The 8,866-nt window shown below is 45.0% G+C and overlaps 1 pseudogene; it reads left to right on the forward strand.

Annotated features, from left to right (window-relative positions):
- Positions 1-6: 6 nt before the first annotated feature.
- LOC105001657 lies at positions 7-5,787 on the forward strand (annotated as a pseudogene).
- The last annotated feature ends 3,079 nt before the right edge of the window (positions 5,788-8,866 follow it).

Here is an 8,866-nt window from a genome sequence, read left to right on the forward strand (position 1 = left end):
TACATAGTCTCTGTCTGCCCGCCTGCCTGTTTGCTCTGGGCTGCCCACGGTGATCAGAGGGACAGGAGAGGGCACCAGGAGTGGTGTCATGGCCGAGTATCGCCTCCGAGTTGGGAGGCTGGGGAGCAGAGGAGCAGGGGGTGGGAGGTGAGTGGGGGGCCTGGAGAGTCCTGTTGTGTGTGGGCTCAGCTGTCCCCATCGTGGCAGGGTGGTGTGACCTTCGAGGATGTGTTCGTGTACTTCTCCCGGGAGGAGTGGGAGCTGCTGGAGGAAGCTCAGAGACTCCTGTACCGTGATGTGATGCTGGAGAACTTCGCACACGTGGCCACCTTGGGTGAGTCCCTGTTTCAGTTACCTATTGGTACATCTCAAACTACTCCAAAAGTGAGTGATGTAAAACAGTAAAAAGGCCTATGGAAGTTTCAGTGTGTCAGGAACTCGTCACAGCTCACCTGGTGCTTTTGGCTCAGGGTCTGCCATGAGGCTTCTCTCAAGCTCCCAGCCGAACTGTTCTCATCTGAAGGCCATTCTCGGGAGGATCTCACTCACAAACTCACTCATGTTTTATGTTTCCAAGAGGTCGTTTCTTGTGGCTTGTTGGACTGTAAGGCTGTTAGTCAGAGGCCCCCTGGCTTCCTTGTTACCCTAGCCTTTCTGTAGCGCATCTCAAAGCAGTGAAGGAACCTTCTTTCTGAGCAGAGAGAATGTCCAGGACGGTAGCTTGTCTTTTTGTAACCCGACCTGGAAACAGTGATCCCATCATTTTTCTCTGTTCTGTTCTTAGAAATGGGTCAGTCAGTGCAGCCTCTGGTCAAGGGAAGTGGCTCATGCAAGGGCAAGAACACCAGGTGACAGGTCTTCCTGGGCCATCGGAGAGGCCGCCTGCCACAGGCCCACATGCCTGCTGCAGTGTCCTTGGGTTCGGTTTTTCCCTGGTGCCCTGGGGGCAGCTCTTCCTGTCCTGCCAAATCAGGGGCTCTTCCCCCTCCCGTCTTGGTTCCCAGGGTAGGGGCTGTGGATGCCCAGGGCTGTGTATAGTGTCCCCTCGCTGAGCAGTCCCGACACCTGCTGCCCAAAGCCTTTCTGGATGAGGTTAAGAGTTCAGGGCTCTCGAGTTGGCTTCACAGATTGTCCCGGGCTTGGGCCCTTCTAGACCCATGATGTGTCTGTGTCTGTGTCCTGCCCCCACCCCCTGGCTGACAGTTCTCGGGGACGGACTTTGCCAGAAATTGTCGCTATTGACATGCCACTGCTTGTGGAGGGCATAGGGGTGCTCTGCCAAGTCCTCCTATGTGGTTTTTGTCTTTTTAATGTTAACCTTCTCTTCTCTCTGAGCTGGGTCTATCTGGGCCACTCACCTGTGCTATGTTTGTTTTTTGTTTTTTGTTTTTATAACTTCCACCTTCCAGATCCCATGTAGGTGCCCAGTGGCAGAGAGGCAGAGAGCCCCGGGTGCCTGTGGGTGGACCTGCCTCCAGCCACACTGACAGCCCAGAGCAGGGGAGCTGAGAGAGAGCCATCTGAGGGTTGGGCTCACATTGTACCGTCAGCCTGCTTTGTGTTCACCGGTGTTTTCTTGCCAAGGCCCATAGCAGTGCTCACTTCTCCCTTTCCTCACCATGCTTGGCACTTGACGTTGTTCTCCTGTCTTCCATCCCTTGGCTGTTTTCCCACCTCTCCGGCCTCCATGTATGCCACTCATTCTCCTCTGCTCACCCTGCAACGCTCTGCAACATTGGCTGCATTAATGTGTCATGAGCTGTGTTCATATCCATATGTAGTCCTGAAGAGCCAGCTACTTATTGCAATCAGATTTTCCTGGGCCTGGACAGAGCCTTCTGACAAATGAGCCAAGCTCACCTGACACCAACAGCTGCTGCTGCTGCTAAGTCGCTTCAGTCGTGTCCGACTCTGCGACCCAATGGACAACAGCCCACCAGCTTCCCCGTCCCTGGGATTCTCCAGGCAAGAACACTGGAGTGGGTTGCCATTTCCTTCTCCAATGCATGAAAGTGAAAAGTGAAAGGGAAGTCACTCAGTTGCGTCTAACTCTTACCGACCCCATGGACTACAGCCCACCAGGCTCCTCCATCTGTGGGATTTTCCAGGCAAGAGTACTGTTTAAACCCTGTTTAAACTGTTTAGACCCTGTTTAAACCCTTCTTAGAGGAGTGAGTTGGAGACCTCGCCTCTGCTTCCAGTACTGTTCACCATCATTGTGTCTTTACTCATCACTGGAAGTCCTCCATACCTTCCAAGGCCCAGGACTGACTTGGCCCTTCCTCACTGATCCTGGCCCCCTCATCCTGCCAGAGGCCCGTGGACTCACTCACTGGTGTGTCACACACTCGGAGGTGATGGACTTGCTGCTGCTTACTGAAGTCAGCATGTCCTTCACTAACAGCTCTTTGCTTTCAGGTTATTGATGTGAAGCAGACAATGAGGAGGCCTCTTCTGAGCAGAGTGTTTTTATGGAATTAGTGTCAGAGTTCAGGACTCTTGGGTCCTGTCCACTTATCCAGAAAGCTCACCCATGTGAGACAGGTGACCTGCTCTTGAAAGCAGGTCATTTCAGCACCTGGATGAACACCAGGGTCGTGCCCTTCACTGCACCTGTACACTTGTGACCCCTGTGGGCGAGGATTCCTGTTGAGTGAAAACTTTCATCAGCACCAGAAACCACATAGTGGTAAGAATCCTGTCAGTAGAATGATAATGTGGCCTCACGTATGAAGAGCTGTCCGTGAGTTAGGGAGACCTTTTATTGCGGGATGTGCAAGTAAAAGACTAGACTTTGGGCGACACCAGGGAGACAGTGATGAACTGATGCGCTGACAGTGAGAAGCCCTTCCTGAGCGCCTTCACTCTCAACAACCAGATAACTCAGGCTGAAGTGCGAGCCTGTAGGTGCCTGCCGTGTGGAGATCTGTCCAAGGAGAAATCCGCTCTTATTCATCACAGAAGACTTCATGGTGGGGAAACATCACATGTGTGCAAGGAGTGTGGAGAGGCCTTCATTCACCTGTCTCACCTAAAGACCCACCAGAAATTTCACACTGGCAAAATATGTGCAGTGGGTGTGGAGAAGCTTACAACAGAAGCTTGCACCTTGTTCAGAACCAGAGAACTCACACCGGGGAAAGACCTTATGAGTGCAATGAATGCAGAAGAGCCTTTGGTTGTAAAAGCACACTTGTTCAGCACCAGCGTGTTCACACTGGCGAAAGGCCTTATGACTGCACTGAATGTGGAAAAGCCTACAGCAGAAGCTCCCACCTTGTGCAACACCAGAGAATCCACACCGGGGCGAGGCCTTATGAGTGCATTGAATGTGGAAAATCCTTTAGCCCTAACTCCAGCCTCATTAAACAAAGGAGAGTCCACACAGGAGCAAAGTCTTATTTGTGTGGCAAATGTGGGAAGGCTTTTGGCTACAAAGACACACTTGACCAGCACCAGATAATTCACACTGGTGCACGGCCTTATGAGTGCAGCGAGTGTGGGAGGGTCTTCGGCTGTAAACACATGCTTGTGCAGCACTGGAAAATCCACACTGGAGAAAGGCTTTATGAGTGCAATGACTGTGGAAAACTCTTTAGCCATAGCTCCAACTTCATTGTGCACCAGAGAATTCACACTGGAGCAAAGCCTTATGAATGCAGTGAATGTGGGAAATGCTTTAGCCACAACTCCATCCTCATTCTACAAAAGACACATCACAGTAGAACAAGGCCTTATGTGCGTAGTGAATGAAGAAAAGCTTACATTAGTAGCTCCCACCTTGTTCAACACAAGAAAGTTCACACTGGAGCGAGACCTTATGAGTGCAATGAATGTGGGAAATTCTTTAGCCACAACTCCATCCTCATTCTACACCAGAGAGTTCACACTGGAGAAAAGCCTTATGTGTGCAGTGAATGGAGGAAGGCCTATAGCAGAAGCTCCCATCTTGTTCAGCACCAGAAAGCTCACCCTGGAGAAGGACCTCATGAATACCACAGTTTTGGTGACCCTTTAGCTGCATCTCTTAAACTTGTTTAATGCCCAGAAACTTCAACTGGAGAAAGGTCTTATGAATGGAGTCAATGCACTGTGTCCCTTTTGAAGATTATAGGACTCACACCGGCAAAGGTGGGAATCATCTTGGTACAGAGACACTGAGATAATGGAGTGGGGATGACTGAGGCTCGTGAGAGGATGGGTATCTGTTCTTAAGGCAGCATCTGTATATGTCCCTGTGATTTTGGCTCTATGGCATGAAAGTATACATAAATTCTCAGGGCCTTCACACCTCTGAGTCTCCTGTGGCCAACACACTGTCTCAGTAAATAAAGGTTTGTGGATTCCTGTACCTCCCTAGGCTGTTTACATCTGGCCATCACTGCACAGGCAGGAACCCCAGCAGTGACAGAAGAAAGATCCAGGGCTCAGGCTTCTCTGACCAGCCAACATTCCTAGTGACTGAAGTGGATGTGGCCTTCATTGCTCTGCAGTTTTTGCTGATCCTGAGGCAGGGCTTATGCTCCTAAGTTATGTGGAGAGGGATATGGTAGAACTAGAACAGTTGGCAGATGGGACTTTCCAAGAAGAACGGTAAATATGGATATTTATGGGGAATATTTAGTTCCTAACATCTTTACTGAGGTATGGTGACATGAAATCAATATATGTTAAATATAAAATGTGTTAGGTTTCAGCATGTGTATATACTGATGAGACCAGACATCAAGATAATGGAGATATCCAACACAGCCAAGAGATTCCTTGTGTCTCTTTATACTGTTTCTTGCCCATTCCTTTCTAACCCCCATCCCACAATTCACAAGTAATAGCCAGCATTTTATAGTATTTTATATAAACAGAATCATGTGGTACATATTTTCTGGGGAGTGAGGATTCTGGCTTTTTCACCAGCCATGACTACTTTGAGACTGATCCACTTTGCCACAGGTATCAATTATTCATTTGTATTGTTGAATATTCGTCCACTGTATGGATATACCACGATTGTCTTTTATCCATTTGCCAGTTAGTGGATCTTTGGGTTGTTTCCAGTTTTGTGCTGTCACAGATAAAACTGCTGTGACGATGTGTGTATAAATTATTACTGAATCACCTTCCATTGTATGGTTGTACCACAGTTTACCATTCACTGAGGGATATCTTGATTGCTTCCAAGTTTCGGCCCTATGGCTAAACCTGCATTATGCATTGTTTTGTGTGGGTATACACTTTCAGTTCATTGGGGTTCAAGCCTCAGAGCATGATTTGCTGGGTCACATAGTAAGGGAATATTTAGTTTTATAGAAAACTGCCTTCTAAAGTGGCTGTATCATATTGCATTCCCACCAACAGTAGGTGAGAGTTCCTGTTGCTCCATGTTCTTGTCAGTATTTGATGTTGTCAGTGTTTTGGGTTTTGCCGTTCAAGTAGGTATGCTGTAATAGTATATTGTTGTTTCTTTCATTTGCAATTCTCTAATGACATATGATGAATATCTTCATATTCTTTTAACAGCGTCTTTTGCTGAACAGAAATTTTAAACTTTAGTCAAGTCCAAATTACTCAGTGTTTCTTCCATGGATTGTATTTTGGTGTTGTGTCTAACACATCATTGCCTAACCCAAGGTCTGTGTCCCCTGTATTACCGTCTATGTGTTTTATTACTGTCTTGTATTTAGGCTCATTATCCATTTTGAGAAAATATTTGTGAAAAGTGCGAGGTCTGTGTCTAGATCACGTGTTTTGTTTTGTTTTCCCCGTGCTGTGCAGCTTGTAGGATCTTAGTTCCCAAACCAGGGATTTTAACCCACATTCCCCTGCAGTGGAAGCAGGGAGTCCTAACCACTGGATCATGTTTTTAAGCCCCATTTGTTGAAAAAGACTATCCTTTCTCCATTTCTTTGCCTTTGCTCCCTTTTCAAAGATCAGTTTACTGTATTAGTGTGGATCTATTTCTGTGGTTTCTGTTCCAGTTTTTTCCACTTAGTGAGATAATCATCATGTGGCTGTGGTTTTTTTTAATTTTTTCCTTGTCTTTTATTTAAATGGTGCATGCGTGCTAAGTCGCTTCAGTCATGTCTGACTCTGTACAACTTGTGGACTGTAGCCTGCCAGACTCCTCTGTCCTTGGGAACTAATCTTGCATTTCCTGCAAGAAATCCCACATGATCATCTTGTATAATCCATTGTATATATTGCTGAGTCCGTTTTCTGATCTTTTGTTAGTGTATTGTATAGATAGATGAATGGTCATGGGTTTATAGGTTTGCTTTTCTCCGACTTTGGTATCAGAGTAATTCTGATGTCAAAGAAGAATGGTTTCCTCCTCCTTTATTTTCTGGAGGAGTTTTGAAGGATGAGTGATACTTCTGTTTTTAATGCTTGCTGGAATTCCTTAGTGAAGGCACCTAAGCCTGGAATTTCCTTGTGGGAAGACTTTCAATAAAAATACAGTCAAGTGATTTTTTCAATTTTGTTCTCTTGAACGGCTTTGGAGTATGGTTGATTAAGAATATTCTGTTAGTTTCGGGTGGACAGCACAGTGGTTTGGTTATACATATACATGTATGTATTCTTTTTCAAATGATTTTTCCATCTAGGTTATTTCAGTGTTTTGAATACATATACTATATATAGTAGGTCCTTGTAGGTTGTCTATTTTAAATACAGCACTGTGTACATGTCAATCAACTCACTAATCTCTCGCATCCCCCCCACCACCACCCAAGTTTGTTCTCTTAAGTTTGTGCATCTGTTTCTGTTTTGTAAATGTTTGTGTGTTTTTTAATCATTCCCTTATGACAACTTCAATTTCTTTAGTCAGTAGTGTCTTCACTCTTGGTTTTGTTGTCTTTTCAGTCAACCTACAGTTTTGTCAATTTTGAAAGAACCAACATTTTTCTTCATTGATTTTTTAAAAGTTTTGTTTCAATATTTTGTTCTAATTTTACCATTTCCTTTCTTATCTTTGCTTTAGGGTTTGGTCTTATTTTCCAGGTTTCTCAATAAGGAAGGTTAGGTTATTGACATCAAATAAACTGTAAATAAAGCTATACATTTCCTTTAAATTTTTCCCTTGTAATTAGGATATTGGGCAGTGTATAGTTTAATAAGTCTCTTCCTATTAAATTTGCAGGGATGGTACCAGAGTGGGAAGAATGCTTATGATTTTTCAGTCCAAGTATTTACGGCTGAAATGGGGAAAATCTGGGTCAGCTTTTCTTCATAAGATAGGAAAATCTTTCTCCAGTGTTCAGTCTATTTATTTGCAAGTGTTCTTGTCAATAGGCAGTTGGTTGGGATGTGGGCTCCTTAGCCTCTGCTCATCATCTGCAGGGACACGTTTCTTTGGATCCTGTCTTACAAATGTGCTAGTCTGTCCTGAAAACCTACAGCTTACACATATTTTTGTTTCGCTGATTAAATTGCAATCAATTTTTCTTTTTTTCCCTGGTGGCTCAGAGGTTAAAGCGTCTGCCTCCAATGCGGGAGACCCGGGTTTGATCCCTGGGTTGGGAAGATCCCGTGAAGGAGGAAATGGTAACCCACTCCAGTACTCTTGCCTGGAGAATCCCGTCAACGGAGAAGCCTGGTAGGCTACAGTCCATGGGGTCGCAGAGTCGGACACGACTGAGCAACTTCACCTTCACCTTCACCTCAGGTCTGGATTTTAGGAGCCTTAGACTTCCTTTCCTGACCTTTCTATGACCCTCAGGGATTTCGTGGAGAGAACCCCCTGTTGATCCTGATCAGTTCCCAACCAGCTTTTGTCACCTTATCACACAAGCTTAGCGCCTTATGTTCCAACCAACATGTATACAAGTTGTATAAATTAGATGACCTTAGATGTACCCTAAAGAATTCTAAATTTTTAAATAACTACTGCCGGTCTTACTTGGGTTGAAGAGAATCTTTAGTTTTATGTTTTAATTCAGCTCAGGTCCAAGGTTTAAATTCTACAATTTTCTGCATGTGACTCACAGCTGGGGTCGATCTTCAGAGGTAACTGGCATTTGGAGTTTTAAGAGAATTGTTGGGAAAAGGTAGTGAAACTGTGTGTGCATGCTAAGTTGCTTCAGTAGTGTCTGACCTTATGGACTGTAGCCCACTAGGCTCCTCTGTCCATGGGAATTCCCCAGTCAAGAATACTGGAGCAGGTTGCCATGCCCTCCTCTAGGGGATCTTCCCGACACAGGGATCAAACCCATGTCTCCTGCATTGGCAGGCGGGTTTTTTACCACTAGCGCCACCTCAGAAACTAGTTCCCCTGTTGAGTTTAACCTCCCTATCCAAAAATCTATCCCTTTTCTTTTCTCCTCTTACCTAAATCCTGTGCTAAATTCCACATTAATAATACTTGAATATTACAAAAAGTCATTAACAATGATTATGTAGTTAGTGAAATTGGGAAAAATACATCGTTCTAGAGAAACTTATTTGTTATAGAGGAAATAAAAAGTTAAACTTAAGATCTCAATGGCTACAGTTTATTACAGTGAAAAGGATACAGATGAAGACTAGCAAAGGAAGATGGCATAATGTGACAGACTCCAAGAGGAACCACGTTGGCAGGTTCCAGTTGTCCCCTCACTTAAGTCTTGGTGTCTCCGTTTCTGGCTTGTGCGCCTCTGGAAACGTTACCTGGTTTGGTAACAACCTCATATTCACAGCTGGAAATTGCCACAGTTTGGAGTATTTGTATCAGGAAAATTGGCAGACACTACAATCAGGAGTCAATTTGCTGTTTTATAAATTTTTGAGACTTTAGAAAGTAGTGCAGAATGAGTTAATAATGAGGACTATATATGGGGAATACCACAAACATTCATTCCACCCAGCCAAGTTGAACTGAAGAAAAGTCAAG

The sequence above is a fragment of the Bison bison genome, unplaced genomic scaffold (assembly GCF_000754665.1).
Source record: "Bison bison bison isolate TAMUID 2011002044 unplaced genomic scaffold, Bison_UMD1.0 scf7180017864383, whole genome shotgun sequence".
Taxonomy (NCBI): domain Eukaryota; kingdom Metazoa; phylum Chordata; class Mammalia; order Artiodactyla; family Bovidae; genus Bison; species Bison bison.